The 16,316-nt window shown below is 48.0% G+C and overlaps 1 protein-coding gene across 1 annotated transcript in view; it reads left to right on the forward strand.

Annotated features, from left to right (window-relative positions):
- The first annotated feature begins 2,709 nt into the window (after positions 1 to 2,709).
- The window catches only part of B4GALT4 (beta-1,4-galactosyltransferase 4), a 60,659-nt gene continuing 47,052 nt past the window's right edge, over positions 2,710 to 16,316 (forward strand). The window contains exon 1 of the mRNA XM_034788943.1: positions 2,710 to 2,832. The gene's annotated coding sequence lies outside the window, so the exon portion shown is untranslated. The remainder of the gene's footprint in view (positions 2,833 to 16,316) is intronic.

Here is a 16,316-nt window from a genome sequence, read left to right on the forward strand (position 1 = left end):
CATATTTTTTTTGTCCAATCTAATTGCTTCCTACTATGGAAAATAACTGAGTTCACCAACCCAATGCAATGACATAACTCCATGTGCTATGTACTATATGTCCCTCTGCAGAATGGAAGGTTTTTTTAAAGTTGCATTCCCTTGAAACGGTTATTACTAAGTTTATAGACAATGGTGTGATGGCTGAAATTAGTGGTTCTTATTGTTGGAGCATGTGTTCCTTGATCTTGTCCAAACACTAGCTACTGTTAATTATGATTTTACTGTTTACTGTCAAAAACTTGACTCACTGGAATGGTTGGAAAAAGACATAGGTGCTAGCTTGCATTCACATGTAACAATTCACCCATGGATATGGGCCTAGACTGCAATATGCAGGTTGAGACCAGGATCTAAATTTCCTCAAAGTTTGGAATTCAAGGTTCTTGTTCAGATCCAAGCTTCTAATTCTTGTCATACACTATCACAGGGGGGCTTAGTATGGATGGAGAAAGTCTAATCCTGGATAGACTGATTTTTAAGGTGAGAAAAGATACAATTGGATTTTGTCTGGTATGGATTTAGTATGGATCAGCTGATCTAGGTCCCATGCTCAGAAGGAGACTAGGTTATTTACTTGTTCCCATAATATAAGAACTAGGGGCCACCAAATTAAATTAATGGGCAGCAGGTTTAAAACAAATAAAAGGAAGTTCTTCTTCACACAGTGCACAGTCAACCTGTGGAACTCCTTGCCTGAGGAGGTTGTGAAGGCTAGGACTATAACAGGGTTTAAAAGAAAACCAGATAAATTCATGTAGGTTAAGTCCATGAATGGCTCTTGCTAGGATGGGTAAGGAATGGTGTCCCTAGCCTCTGTTTGTAAAGATGGATGGCAGGAGAGAGATCACTTGATCATTACCTGTTAGGTGCACTCCCTCTGGGACACCTGGCATTGGCCACTGTTGGTAGATAGGATACTGGGCTGGATGGACCTTTGGTCTGACCCAGTATGGCCATTCTTATGTAGGTCATACTGTACTATGTTTTCATCTTGCCTGAACCAATCCTTGTGGGTCTTTGTGTGTTTACTCAGTTCCTACAGAATTCAGTGAGAATTGTGTCCAAATAAGGAGTTCAGGATTTGGCGCAGAGAAAATGAAACTGTTTAAAGGGATATTGGCAAATAGCACAGGCTCCCAAACATAGGGTCTTGGGGGGAGGGAGAATGGGTAAGTGGAAGGGTTTACAAAAGTGAAAGCATATGCAAGTGCATTTACAAGTTTAAAAATATAAATGAAACCAGCTTTCTGGAATGTGAATTATTCCTCTGCAGTTTTGGGAACCCAAACATGGCAGTACTGTGCAAGAGAACCAGAAAGAACTAGTTTGACTGTCCATGCTGGGAAAAGTGCAAAAAGTACGTGTCATAATTAACAGTGGTTAAACCTAAATTTGATTTTGAAAATTCTTCAACCTTAAAATGTTAAAAAGTGTTATCCGTACCAGAAGTTGGAAATATTAGTTTGTTTGTTTGTTTTTAAATCTGTCAGTTAATCCATTCGTACACACACAGAACTTGTTTGTTTATCCTTTACTACCCTATGGTTCCAGAAACACAAGATCTTTCCTTGATTTTGATTAAAACTAAAGAAGCAAACAGTCATCTCTCTTTAGCAAACACTGATGTTTGGGAAGCAAGTGTCTTAGTTCTATGATTTTTTACTTTTTCAAAACATCTGCCAAATAACACTAATTTCATTTCACTTAAAAATTTTAAACATCTTAAAGGCTCTCATTTTGAGGGCAGTGTTCTAAAAGATATTTTATAACTTTTAATTAGTAAACAAATGTACTGTACACTCAGTGCAAAATCACTGTTGAGGTCAGCAGCACTCAGAACTCTGCCGGAGGCATAGCTAATATGGTAAATATTCTCCACATGTGCTGGAAACATAGAAACATGCATAATATCTGGGACTGCAGTCAAGAAAAACAGAAGCCTTATGCATTCAGATACTGACCACACCTGTATTGCTTCAATTTATACTTGAGTTATTAAATGTTTCTAAAGCAAATAAAATGTAGCTAACCAGCCAAGATAACAATATTGAGACGGGAATCACAGTACAATGAATCAGAATAGTTGTCAAGTATAGCTAATTCAGTAAGGGGCAAAAGAATTATATACATTGCAGAACATAATAGATTCCTCTGAGGTGTGGAAATGTAAGCCCCAGTGCTACCATGGGCCACCCAATGGGACTACTCACATGAGTAAAGTTAAACACATGTATACATCTTCGCAAGATTGGAGCCTTAATTAGCTATGATCAGAAAATGATGATCATTTTAATAAACTATTTTTTGCTTGAATTGGCAGCAGTGGTGGTAACTTGGAGGCAGTTTATTTCATGATGACATGCTTTAGGAGGCACCAAGACGAGGACAAGGAAGAGGAGGCCTCCCAGCCAGCTCCATTACCATCTCCCTAATGGTGGCCCCTGGGGAGCGCAGCCCCGCATCGCAGGTACCCCAGCAGCAACCCTGCCACGAGGCCGCTGCGGGGTGGGTGGGTGGGACAGGGGCCTTGACAGCTTGTGCCTCTGAGGGGCCGGGCGGGGGAGGGGCCTGAGGGAGAGGCGGGCGCGCGCGGAACGGGGGTTCCAGCCCCACGAGGCAAGGGTGGGGGAAGGGAGCGCAGGGCCGCGGGGCCTCACCCGGGGCGGTTGGGGGGAGGGGTCGCTCTATCCCTCCGCCGGGGTCTCTGTGGTGGGAGGCGGCCGCTCTGCCGTCATCTCTATGGTCGGCGGCAAGGGATGCGGCTTGGTACCGACGCCGCGGCGGAGGCAGGTGAGGAAGGGCCCGGCGCGCGCCCACCCCCGGGGCTCTGAGGCGGGGGCGGTAGCGGGGTCACCGCCCCGTGGCCCGGCTCCTAGGCGCGACCAGCCGCCAGCCCTTCCCGCGAGCGAAACAACGGGGCCAAGGGCAGGAAGGGGGGCGGGACGCCGGTAATACCGGCCCCGCCCGCGGCAATGCCCCCCGGCCGCCGTTACACGAGCGAAGCACGTACAAGCCCCCGGAGCCGGGACCGAAGCGCCCGCGCTCACTCGCCCGAGCGGCTGCGGTATCTGGCGAGCGGCCCCAGCCGCACGCGTGGGGCCCCGAGACAGCTGGGCGCTGCGGTTTCCCCGTAAAGCCTGTTTACGTCGCTCTGAGAGGCTAGTGTGGAAACGGAGAGATACATCGATCTGGGCACCTGGTTTGGAGTCGTGTGGGGCTGGGGACCCCAGGTGCGTGTTTGTGTACTGAGCTCAGCCCCAGCTGTGAATGGCGGTGGCTTTGCCTGTCTGTCTCATCAGGAGTTTGGGGTGTGTTAAGCAAAGTGGAAGTGGGTGGTCTGTCAGTCTCACTTCAGAAAAGAGAAGGGGTGTGTGTTTATAGGATGCTGTCAACTCAGATTTGGCCCAGAGTTTAGACTCTGTGAAAACTAATTCCCTGCAAAACCCAAGAATAGTATAAATCAGTGATACTCAAACCTCAGTAGTTCAGGAGCCAAATTAGCTATCACCATTACCCAAAAGAGCCACAGTAGTGTGACTTCATTGTTTCATTTACTGGGAAATCTTTATATATAAAATTATTCTCACAGTAGATGAGTTAATAACTTAGTGCAAGTTGATAACATAATTGGTTAATAACATAATAAAAGCATCCTGATTGGTTAATAATTAAATCACATAGTGTTTTAATATCATGTTCTGTAAAGAGCGGCAGGAGACACATTAAAGAGCCATCTGTGGCTCGTGAGCCATAGTCTGAATATCACTGGTATAAATGTTTCTATGAATTAAAGAAATAATTCCCATGGAGACAAATAAGCAAGCCACTGCAATATATGTATAAGGACAACTCGTATATTGCAGCAATGGGAAAAGGAAATCAACGATAAACAAAAGAGAAACAGCCTTCATTGATATTTCCTTGTCTCAGGAGAAATGCAAAAAGTAAAGCAACAACATAAACAATGACAAGTAACGGTACCCTTTAAAATTATTCTACTATTATCAAAATAGTAGGGAGATTTGCTTAATAATTATTATTTGAATGTTCAGCATATTCAAAGCACTTTACTAGCATTGGCCTGTGGTTGGGTGAGTCTAGGTTGATCCTTGAGTCTTCAGGGAGTCCCACTGAATTCAACCATAGCATTAACTAACACATTAATTGCACCCTGATCCAGCAAACACTTAAGAAAGTACATAACTTTATTCCTGTGTAGTGTCATAGACTCACTAGTTAAATGGTAAAATTACATATGTGCTTAAGTGTTTGCAGGATTGGGGCCTAAGACTGTAACCTCTTTGGAGTAGAGTATCAGAGGGGTAGCTGTGTTAGTCTGAATCTGTAAAAAGCAACAGAGGGTCCTGTGGCACCTTTAAGACTAACAGAAGTATTGGGAGCATAAGCTTTCGTGGGTAAGAACCTCACTTCTTCAGATGCAAGTAATGGAAATTTCCAGAGGCAGGTATAAATCAGTATGGAGATAACGAGGTTAGTTCAATCAGGGAGGTTGAGGTGCTCTGCTAGCAGTTGAGGTGTAAACACCAAGGGAGGAGAAACTGCTTCTGTAGTTGGATAGTCATTCCCAGTCTTTATTTAATCCTGATCTGATGGTGTCAAATTTGCAAATGAACTGGAGTTCAACAGTTTCTCTTTGGAGTCTGGTCCTGAAGTTTTTTTGCTGTAAGATTGCTACCTTTACATCTGCTATTGTGTGGCCTGGGAGGTTGAAGTGTTCTCCTACAGGTTTTTGTATATTGCCATTCCTGATATCTGACTTGTGTCCATTTATCCTCTTGCGTAGTGACTGTCCAGTTTGGCCAATGTACATAGCAGAGGGGCATTGCTGGCACATGATGGCATATATAACATTGGTGGACGTGCAGGTGAATGAGCCGGTGATGATGTAGCTGATCTGGTTAGGTCCTGCGATGGTGTTGCTGGTGTAGATATGTGGGCAGAGTTGGCATCGAGGTTTGTTGCATGGGTTGGTTCCTGAGTTAGAGTTGTTATGGTGCGGTGTGTGGTTGCTGGCGAGAATATGCTTAAGGTTGGCGGGTTGTCTGTGGGCGAGGACTGGCCTGCCTCCCAAGGTCTGTGAAAGTGAGGGATCGTTGTCCAGGATGGGTTGTAGATCACTGATGATGCATTGGAGAGGTTTAAGCTGAGGACTGTAAGTGATGGCCAGTGGAGTTCTGTTGGTTTCTTTTTTGGGCCTGTCTTGTAGCAGGGGGCTTCTGGGTACACGTCTGGCTCTGTTGATTTGTTTCTCTGTTTCCTTGTGTGGGTATCGTAGTTTTGAGAATGCTTGGTGAAGATCTTGTAGGTGTTGGTCTCTGTCTGAGGGGTTGGAGCAGATGCGGTTGTACCTCAGCGCTTGGCTGTAGACGATGGATCGTGTGGTGTGTCCGGGGTGGAAGCTGGAGGTATGAAGATAGGCGTAGCGGTCGGTGGGTTTTCAGTATAGGGTGGTGTTAATGTGGCCATCGCTTATTTGTACTGTGGTGTCTAGGAAGTGGACCTCCTGTATAGATTGGTGGGGTGGAAGCTGTTGAAATCATGGTGCAATTCTTCTAGGGTCTCCTTCCCATGGGTCCAGATGATGAAGTTTCTCCTCCCTTGGTGTTCACACCTCAGCTGCTAGCAGAGCACCTCACCCTCCCTGATTGAACTAACCTTGTTATCCCCATACTGATTTATACCTGCCTCTGGAAATTTCCATTACTTGCATCTGAAGAAGTGAGGTTCTTACCCACGAAAGCTTATGCTCCCACTACTTCCCTTAGTCTTAAAGGTGCCACAGGACCCTCTGTTGCTCTTTGGAGTAGGGGCCCTGATGTCTAAGGCCTCTGAGGACTACTGTAATGCAATAAGGGGCAGCGCTTAATATTAGACTTGTTAACTTTTAACACTCATTGCCATGAAAAAATCTTTGTTAATGTAAATTTGCAGTGCCTTGTGCTCCTTGTACCATTCCAGAATGTGAGAGTTTAATTTCCAAAACGCCAACATTGGAAAACCAGGAAATGTAGAGTTAAGGTCCCCTTGTATCTTCCTTAAAAGATTAGCATTAGGGTTTAGGATTAGCACAGGGTTACTGGCCTAGTGAACAGGGGAAAAGTCATAGATGTGAGATATCTTGATTTTTCGTAGGGCTTTTGACACAGTCCCACATGACATTCTCATTAGCTAGCCAGGGAAATGTGGTCTAGATGTAATTACTCTAAGGTGTACAAAAGCTGTATGTAAAAAGTAGTTATCAATGGGTTTATGCTGGGTCTGGTACAAGTCAATATTTTCATTAATGACTTGGATAACAGTGATCACAAATTGAATATGAGCCAACAATATGATGAACTTGCAAAAAAGACAAATATAATTCTGGAGTGTGTTAACCAGAATGGACCTAAGACATGGGAGATGATTGTTCTACTCTACACAACACTGGTGAGGCCTCTGCTGGAATATTGTGTCTAGTTTTGGGTGCCACACTTTAAGAAAGATATGGACAAATTGGAGGGAGTCCAGAGGAGCAACAACAAGGATAAAAGGTTTAGAAAATATGACTGGGGTGGGGTGAAGGGACAAAGCCAGGAGAGGACAGTGAGGGGAGGAGCACGTAAAGGGCCGATGGGTGGGCAGCATAGGCGACATGTAACCGGCCGCTGCCTGGCACCTGCTGGACACACTAGCCACCGCAGCTCACAGCGCGCAGCCAGTGCCGGCCGGAAATGGGACGGGGGTTGGCTAAGAGCTGCCAGGCAGCGGGGACTGCGCTGATGGGCCAGCAGGGGGAGAGGCCGGCCCCACGTGCGGCATCTTCACTCCGCCACCTGTCTTGCACACCCACCCCCATCGTTGGCCACTGGACCCCTCCTGCCCCCACCGCTGGTGGGCGGGTGGCTGGCAAGCAGGGATCCGGCCACCAGAAGGACCTGCCAGTACTGAGGGGACGGAGACAGAAAATAGGGGACAATTTGCTCATTTTTAAGAAAAAGTCAGGACACCTGCAGGAGGGCTTAAATACGGGACTATCCCTTTAAAAACGGGACATCTGGTCACCCTAGGCGGGGCTAACTCAGGGAGAATGAGTTTAAAGAGTCAGCTCCTGAGTGACTAGAGGAGCTTGTGACCCCGCGGAGTTTTGCAAGGGAGTTTTAGAAAGGAGTGTGAGAGCCAGATACACCTAACAACATACTTTAAACTTAGGCCAATAACTCCCCTTAAAAAACAAAGAACGAACAAACAAAACCCTGTCTGAGGAAAAATAATGCAGGCAGAAGTCCTGCAACAGAGAGGGGGCTATCTATCCTATTGCACTGAATGCAGCATGTGCAGTGGTGTAGCCAGGGTTGCAGCCGAGGAGGAGCGGCGGAGAAAAAAGGTGCCCAAATGTCGCCAAAAGACGGAGCAGCGCATGCTCAGGGCAACCCCGCTTCCCCATCCGGAGCGCTGTCTGGGGCACCGAGACCCCCGGCCACGTTCTCAGGGCCGGAGTCCTGGCCGGAGCGCCGGGAGCCCACTGCAGCGGCTGGAATGCCGGGAGCCCGTGGCCCCGTTCCGCCGGCCGCCGGGAGGCAGGAGCCAGCCCATGGCCCCGTTCCGCCAGCCGCCGGGAGCCCGCCCGCGGCCCCGTTCCGCAGGCGCCACTTTTGGGAAATGTGGTCTGGGGAAGCGGCTGCTTCCCCTGAACCCCGCTAGCTATGCTACTGAGCATATGATATTACCTGCCTTGTGGGCTGTTGGTGTATGTGTGCATTCGGTGCAAGAAACTCATGGCCCTCGGAGACATTGTACAGGCTCTTGAGATCAGAGTTGTTGAACTGAAAGAGCTAAGGGAGACAGAGAGGTACATAGATGAGGCTTTCAGAGAGACAGTAGAGTGGTCCCAACTGCAGTCTGCAGCCTCTGTGCTGTTGAGGAGGATGAATGTCTCAGGGAATATGAACATCCAGATGGAGTGGAAGAAAATGATCCCATAGTTGGGACCCTCCTTCCAGATGATGTCATGGTATCCTTGCGCACTGAGAATACCTCTTTGGGGGAGGGAACTGCAGTTATTAGGCAGAGACAGCTAATAGTAATGGGGGATTTGATTATTAGAAATATAGATAGTTGGGTTTGTGATGACCAAGAGAACTGCATGGTAAATTGCTTACCAGGTTGAGACATCCAGGATAGACTTATGTGAAGTGCTGGGGAGAAGTCAGTGGTCATGGTACATGTAGGTACCAATGGCACAGGAAAAGGTAGGAGAGAGGTCCTAGAGGCCATATTTAGACTGCTAGGGAAGAGATTAAAGTCCAGGACGTCCGTGGTTACATTCTCTGAAATGTTTCCAGTTCCATGCTCAGGGCCAATTAGACAGGCAGAGCTGCTGTCTTAAGGTGTGGATAAGATAATGTTGTTTAGTGGAGGGATTTAGGAATTGGGAACCTTTTGAGAAAGGAGAATCCTATACAGGAAGGATAGGCTCCACTTAAACCAAAATGGAACCAGATTGCTGGCAAGTAAAATTAAAAAGATCATAGAGGAGTTTTTAAACTAAGGGCTGGGGGAAAGCTGACAGGTATGGAGGAGCACAAGGTAAGGACAGAGACATCCCTTAGGGGAGGATTTATAAAGGGGATTCTCTATATCTGACTGAGAAAAGAGGAGAGGATAGAAGTTGATAAAGTACAGAAAGGAACTGAAGAAAAACAATAGAACACAAGAGTCCCATTTAATTACATCACGTGAAGGCAGGAAACTAAATACTAACAAATTTTACAAGTGCTTGTATACAAATGCTAGAAGTCTAAATACTAAGGTGGGTGAAGTTGAGTACCAGGTGTTAAATGAGAATATTGATATGAAGGCTAACTTCAGTGCCAGGCAAATTGGTTGAAACTATAGTAAAGAACAAAATTACCAGACATGAGATGAACACGGTACGTTGGAAGAGTCAACATGGCTTTTTGTAAAGGGATATCAGCAGCACCAATCTAGTATAATTCTTTGGGGGTGTCAGTAAGCATGTGGACAAGGGTGATCCAGTGGATATAGTGTACTTAGACTTTCAGAAAGCCTTTTGCAAGGTCCCAAACCAAAGGCTCTTAGGCAAAGTAAGCAGTCATGGGATAAGAGGGAAGGTCCTCTCAGTAACTGGTTAAAAGAAAGGAAACAAGGGATAGGAATAAATGTTCAGTTTTCGCAATGGAGGGAAGTAACTAGCAGGGCCCCCCAATGATCTGTACTGGGACTTGTGCTGTTCAACATGTTCATAAATGATCTGGAAAAGGGAGTGAACAATGATGTGGCAAAATTTGCAATAGTTAAGTCCAAAGCACACTGAAGAGTTACAGAGGGATCTCAATAAACTGGGTGGGCAAAAAAATGGCAGATGAAATTCAGTGTTGATAAATGCAACGTAATGCACATTGGAAAACATAATCCCAACTATACATACAAAATGATGGGGTCTAAATTAGCTGTTATCACTCAAGAAAAGGCTTTTGGAGTCATTGTGGATAGTTCTCTGAAAACATCTGCAGTCAAAAAAAGCTAACAATTTTAGGAACCATTCGGAAATATATAATAAGACAGAAAATGTCATATGTCACTTTATACAACTGTGGTATGCGCCCATCCTTTGGCTACCATTCAGTTCCACCATTCAGTTCCAGTCACCCTATCTTAAAAATGAGATTTTAGAATTGGAAAAAGTACAGAGGAGGGCAATAATAACGATTAGGGGTATGGAACAGCTTCCATAGGAGGAGAGATTAAGAAGACTGGGACTTTTCCAGCTGGAAAAGAGATGACTAATGGGATATGATAGAGCTCTATAATATCGTGACTGGTGTTGAGTAAGTGAATAAGGAAGTGTTATTTACCCCTTCACATAACACAAAAGCAGGGGTCACCGAATTAAATTAATAGGAAGCAAGTTTAAAACAAAGAAAAGGAAGTACTTCAGACAACACACAGTCAGCCTGTGGAATGTGTTGCCAGGGGATGTTGTGAAGGCCAAAAGTGTAGCTGGGTTCAAAAAAGAATTAGATAAGTTCATGGAGGATAGTTCCATTGATTGCTATTAGTCACAATGGTTAGGGGGACAACCCCAAGCTCTGGGTGTCCCTAAGCCTCTGACTGCCAGATACTGGGACTGAATGAAAGGGGACGAATCAGTCAATAATTGTCCTGTTCTGTTCATTCCTTCTGACACATCTGGCACTGACCACTGTCAAAAGACAGGATACTTGGCTAGATGGACCCCTGGTGTGACCCATTAGGGCAATTCTTATGGGTTGCTGACTGGGGAAATGGCTTGAGAGCCTTGGCTGCCGAGGCCCTTCCAGAAAGAAGGATTGGTACTTTTGCCTTCTCTATTTTTCTCTTTGGTTTCCTGAAGGCTTAGGACTGACTTTCATGGGCTGCGGAAGTGTACAGACTGTTTGAACTACTTTCGCTCCCCCAGTAAGGGGCCAGTCCTCCTGAACAACACTGCTGGAGGGTTCTGAACAAGAATCTGATGCAGTAGCAGTATCCACCCTCTCCCCAAGGAAGATGCTAGAGAGGTATAGCTTATTACAGTGACCTATGGGGAAAAGTTAAAAAAAAAAAACTGGTCTTGTTTAGTCTTGAGAAAAGAAGATTAAGGGGTGACCTGCTAAATCTTTAAATAATAAGGGTTGTTATAAAGAAGATGGTAATCAATTGTTCTCCATGTCTATGGAAGGTAGGACAAGAATGAATGGGCTTAATCTGCAGTAAGGGAGATTTAGGTTAGACGTTAGGAAAATCGTTTTAACTCTAGGGATAGTTAAGGTCTTTACTAGGTTTCCAAGGGAGGTTGTGGAATCTACATCACTGGAGATTTTTAAAGATAGGTTGAACAAACGTCTGCCAGGGACAGCCTAGGTTAACTTGGTCCTTCCTCAGCACAGGGGGATGGACTAGATGATCTCTTAAGGTCCCTTCCAACCCTACCTTTCTATGATAAAAAGAAAAAAACACAATAAATATCAGAGATCCAGGAAATGTAGAGTTAAGGTGACATTTCTCACAAAACACAACCATACAACCATGACTTTGACATCTTTGATATCTGCCTGAGGTGTCCCTTAGGGAGGTCCTAATACATTACTCCTTCCTAAGTGTTTGTTTAGTGTGCTCTCTTCCAACCAGAAACAAGTATGCTTTAGATCAGTGGTGGTGCCCAGAGCATCTTACTGTGTATGAATAGGATTCCTGATTTGGAGTTAGGATAGGCTCAGATAAAATGGCAGATATTTTTAGGGATGAGTAAGGTACTGGGGTCCCAGTTTCATTTGGCATTCCTACGGGGCAGAGTTAAAGTTGCGTGGAGACACCTGTCTTGATTTGTTTTCTATGCTGCTCCTTATACATCAGATATTTTCTCAGGCCTGGTCTACACTAGGAGGTTATGTCGAATTTAGCAGCGTTAAATCGAATTAACCCTGCACCCGTCCACACAACGAAGCTATTTAGTTCGACATAGAGGTCTCTTAAATTAGATTTCTGTACTCCTCCCCAATGAGGGGAGTAGTGCTAAATTCGACCATGTCCATGTCGAATTAGGGTAGGTGTGGATGGAAATCGACGCTAATAGCTCCGGGAGCTATCCCACAGTGCACCACTCTGTTGACGCTCTGGACAGCAGACCGAGCTCGGATGCTCTGACCAGCCACACAGGAAAAGCCCCGGGAAAATTTGAATTCCTTTTCCTGTCTGGGCAGTTTGAATCTCATTTCCTGTTTGGACATCATGGCGAGCTCAGCAGCCCTGGCAACGATGCAGAGTTCTCCAGCAGAAGTGACCGTGCAATCTCAGAATAGAAAGATGGCCCCAGCATGGACTGATCGGAAGTCTTGGATCTGATCGCTGTGTGGGGCGCTGAGTCTGTGCTTTCGGAGCTGCGATCGAAAAGACGGAATGCAAAGATCTACGAGAAGATCTCAAAAGCCATGACAGAGAGAGGATACAGCTGGGATGCAACGCAGTGCCGTGTGAAAATCAAGGAGCTGAGACAAGCGTACCAGAAGACGAAAGAGTCAAACGGACGCTCCAGATCCCAGCCCCAGACATGCCGTTTCTAAGAGGCACTGCATTCCATTCTAGGTGCGGCCGCCACCACTACCCCACCAATGACCGTGGACTCTGAGGATGGGATATTGTCGACGGCCGCTTCCTCGGAGATGTTAGCGGACGGGGAAGATGAGGAAGGTGATGAGGAGGACGAGGCAGTCGACAGTGCTTAAAACGCTGATTTTTCCCAGACAGCCAGGATCTTTTCATCACCCTCACAGAGATCCCCTACCAACCATCCCCAGGCGTTAACCCGGACCCTGAATCAGGGGAAGGATCAGTCGGTAAGTGTTTTAAACATGTAAACATTTATTTTGAACAGAACAGGAATATTAACAATGGGTTTTTCATGATTTGTTTGCCCTAGGCGCTGAACGTTTTAGTCCTTGGCAATGCAACTACTGCAAAAGAATCTAACAATGTCCAGTTTATCATGATTAGTTTGCCCTAGGCGCTCTACTTTTTAGTCCTTGCCAGTGCAGCTACTGGAAAATAAGGTCTATATGTCCGGGGATAGAGCTGAAATCCTCATGGGACATCTCCACGAAGCTCTCCTGGAGGTAATTGGAAAGCCTTTGCATGAGGTTCTTGGGGAGAGCGGCCTTATTGTGTCCTTCATGGTAGGAAACTTTTCCGCACCAGGCTATCATCAAGTACTCTGGGATCATTGCCTTGCAGAGCATGGCGGCATCCGGCCCTGTTTTTTGCTGGCTTTCACGCAGCATGCGTTCTTTCTCGGTCTCAGAAATCCTCAGCAGAGTGATGTCGCTCATGGTAACCTGCTTAGAATTAGGGGAATGTTACTATTGGGACAGCTTGCCTGTTCCTTTACAGAACTGTCACCGGCGGCTTACAGCCACGCGGTGGAGGCGGGAGAGGGGCAGCATAGAGGGATCTTTCCCGGGGACAGCCGCGAGGGGGTGGGACAGGGGCAGAGTTCATGCTTGCCGGATTGCCGGCAGCAGGAACTGGCCAACAATAGGAGCATTGCTTTGAATGTGAAAGGCAGGCACTGCTATAATTTAAGTTTTAAGCAGCCAAAAGTCTACGACTTACCATGTCAGCCTGCTACCCGAATTCCGCTGTCCTGCCCCGCTTGTCTGATCTCCACTGCAATACCCCAGGCACTGAATGCGAAGGCCGAAAATTCGACCTTGTCCTGAGTGCGCATGTGATAGGTGCTGTGCATGGTCTTGTTCACAGAGAGAGACTATGTTCATTGTTCACAAAAAATTATCTTTGTGAGGAATTCACTCCCTTTTTCCCATCCCACAGCTGCGACTGTCTCCCAACCTACCCTGGCATCCCCTTCCCAGAGGCTGGCGCAGATTAGGCGGAGAAAGAAAAGGACACGGGACAACATGTTTTCAGAACTTATGGGCTGCTCCCGAGCCGATGCGGCCCAGCAGACCCAGTGGAGGGAGAACATGTCGCAATACCAGCGAGCACACAGTGAACGGGAGGAGAGGTGGTGGCAGGAAGACCAGCAGGCGACTCAAACACTGCTTGGACTAATGAGGGAGCAAACGGACACGCTCCGGCACCTTGTGGATGTTCTGCAGGACCAGAGGCAGGAGGACAGAGCCCCGCTGCAGTCTATCTCTAACAGCCCTCCCCCGCCACAAACTCCCATACCCCCTCACCCAAAAGCCCAAGAAGGAGGGGCGGCAGGGGCCGTGAAAACTGTGACTCCACCCCTGCAGACTGCTCAAGTAGCAGAAGGCTGTCATTCCCAAAAATTTGATAAGTCCTTTCCTTCCCGCCTCACCCAAACCCCCATCCCAGTTTCATCTCCTAACAGTATAGTTGCTAATAAAAGATACGGTTTCTGTTAATTACTGTTTCCATCATGTTCTTTTAGGGGAGAGTGTGTTTGAAGGTGGGGAAGGGGGTTGGTAATTGGAGAGGACAGTCACCTTTACCAGGGTACAGACACACGGGGGCAGGTTCAGCAGAAGGTCACACACACATTGCAGTCACTAGGCACCCTGGTCAGTCTGGGAGGTGGTTTTCATGTTCGGGGGGGGGGGGGGGGGGGGGGGGGGGGGGGGGGGGTTGTGGGGNGGGGGGGGGGGGGGGGGGGGGGGGGGGGGGGGGGGGGGGGGGGGGGGGGGGGGGGGGGGGGGGGGGGGGGGGGGGGGGAGGGGGGGGGGGGGGGGGGGGGGGGGGGGGGAGGGGAGGAGGGAGGCATGTGACTTTGTGGTGGTGGAGGGCAGTTAGAGATCTTGTGCAGCGGTCCTTATCCTGGATCACAGAGCCACGCAGCAGGGGATCTGTAACCGTCCTCCCCGGCCACAAAGTCACATAGCCCCCACACACAGAGTCCCGAAAAGGAGGGGTGGCAGGCTCCGTTGAAACAACCAGTCCACCACTGCGGACCGCTCTAGGAGCAGGAGCCTGTCATTCCTTGAGTTTAGAAGTGTTCTTTCCATCACTACGCCCGCTCCCCACCACAGTCTGTGTCCCAGTTTCAACACTTTACTGCGAAAACCATAATAAAGAAAACGGTGTTCATTAACAAAGTTCCATTTATTTTATTTTTAAACATGTGTTGGAAGGCGGGGGGACGGGGTGAACGGGGTATGTAGCTGGAGAGGATAGTCAACAGTAAGTGGGTAAAGAAACGGGGGCAGGTTCAGCTTCTCTTTAAACAAACTTAATAGTCACAGGTTACCCTGCTCACTGAGGAACCTGGCTTTCAAAGCCTCCCGGATGCACAGCGCGTCCCGCTGGCCTCTTCTAATTGCACGGCTGTCTGACTGGGCGTAATCAGCAGCCAGGCCATTCGCCTCAACCTCCCACCCCGCCATAAAGGTCTCCCCCTTGCTCTCACAGAGATTGTGGAGCACACAGCAAGCTGCAATAACAATGGGGATATTGGTTTCGCTGAGATCAGAGCGAGTCAGTAAGCTTTTCCATCTCCCCTTGAGACGGCCAAAAGCACACTCCACCACCATTCTGCACTTGCTCAGACGCTAGTTGAAGAGTTCTTTTTCAGTGTCCAGGGCGCCTGTATAGGGCTTCATGAGCCAGGACATTAGCGGGTAGGCTAGGTCCCCGAGGATCACTATAGGCATCTCCAGATCCCCAACAGTTAGTTATTTTCTGGTCCGGGAAGTAAATACCTTCCTGCAGCCGTCTAAACAGGCCAGAGTTCCTGAAAACACGAGCGTCATGAACCTTGCCCGGCCATCCGATGTTGATGTTTGTAAAACGTCCCCTATGGTCCACCAGTGCTTGCAGCACCATTGAAAAGTAGCCCTTTCGGTTAATGTACTGGCTGGCCTGGTGGTCCGGTCCCAGGATAGGGATGTGAGTTCCATCTATAGCCCCACTGCAGTTTGGGAATCCCATCGCGGCGAAGCCATCTATGATGACCTGGACGTTTCCAAGGGTCACTACCTTTGACAGCAGTAGCTCAACGATTGCGTTGGCTACTTGCACCACAGCAACCCCCACGGTAGATTTGCTGACGCCAAAGTGATTCGCGACTGACCGGTAGCTGTCTGGCGTTGCAAACTTCCAGAGGGCTATGACCACTCGTTTCAGGACAGTCAGGGCTGCTCGCATCCGGGTGTCCTTGCGCTTCAGGGCAGGGGACAGCAACTCACAAAGTTCCAGGAAAGTTCCCTTTCGCATCCGAAAGTTTCGCAGCCACTGAGATTCATCCCAGACCTGCAGCACTATGCGGTCCCACCAGTCCATGCTTGTTTCCCAGGCCCAGAATCGCCGTTCCACAGCATCAACATGACCCGTTGCCACCATGATGTTCACAGCGCAGGGTCCCGTGCTTTGTGAGAGGTCTGTGCTACTCTCAGACTTCATGTCCTCACCGCGTTGCCGTAGCCTCCTCGCCCGATTTCTCAGCATCTGCCTCTGGAAAAGGTGAATGATAAGGTGCGAGGTGTTGACAACGGCCATAACTGCAGCGATGGTCGCAGCGGGCTCCATGCTCACAGTGCTGTGGCGTCCGCGCTGTCACTCACCAGAAAAGTGCGCGAACTGATTGCCCGCCGGCGCTTTCAGGGAGGGAGGGCGGGAGTGACGGTTGGATGACGACAGTTACCCAAAACCACCCTCGACACATTTTTTTCCCCAGCAGGCATTGGGGGCTCGACCCAGAATTTCAATGGGCAGCGGGGACTGCGGGAACTGTGGGATAGCTGCCCACAGTGCACCGCTTC

Source organism: Trachemys scripta, chromosome 1 (assembly GCF_013100865.1).
Source record: "Trachemys scripta elegans isolate TJP31775 chromosome 1, CAS_Tse_1.0, whole genome shotgun sequence".
NCBI lineage: Eukaryota > Metazoa > Chordata > Testudines > Emydidae > Trachemys > Trachemys scripta.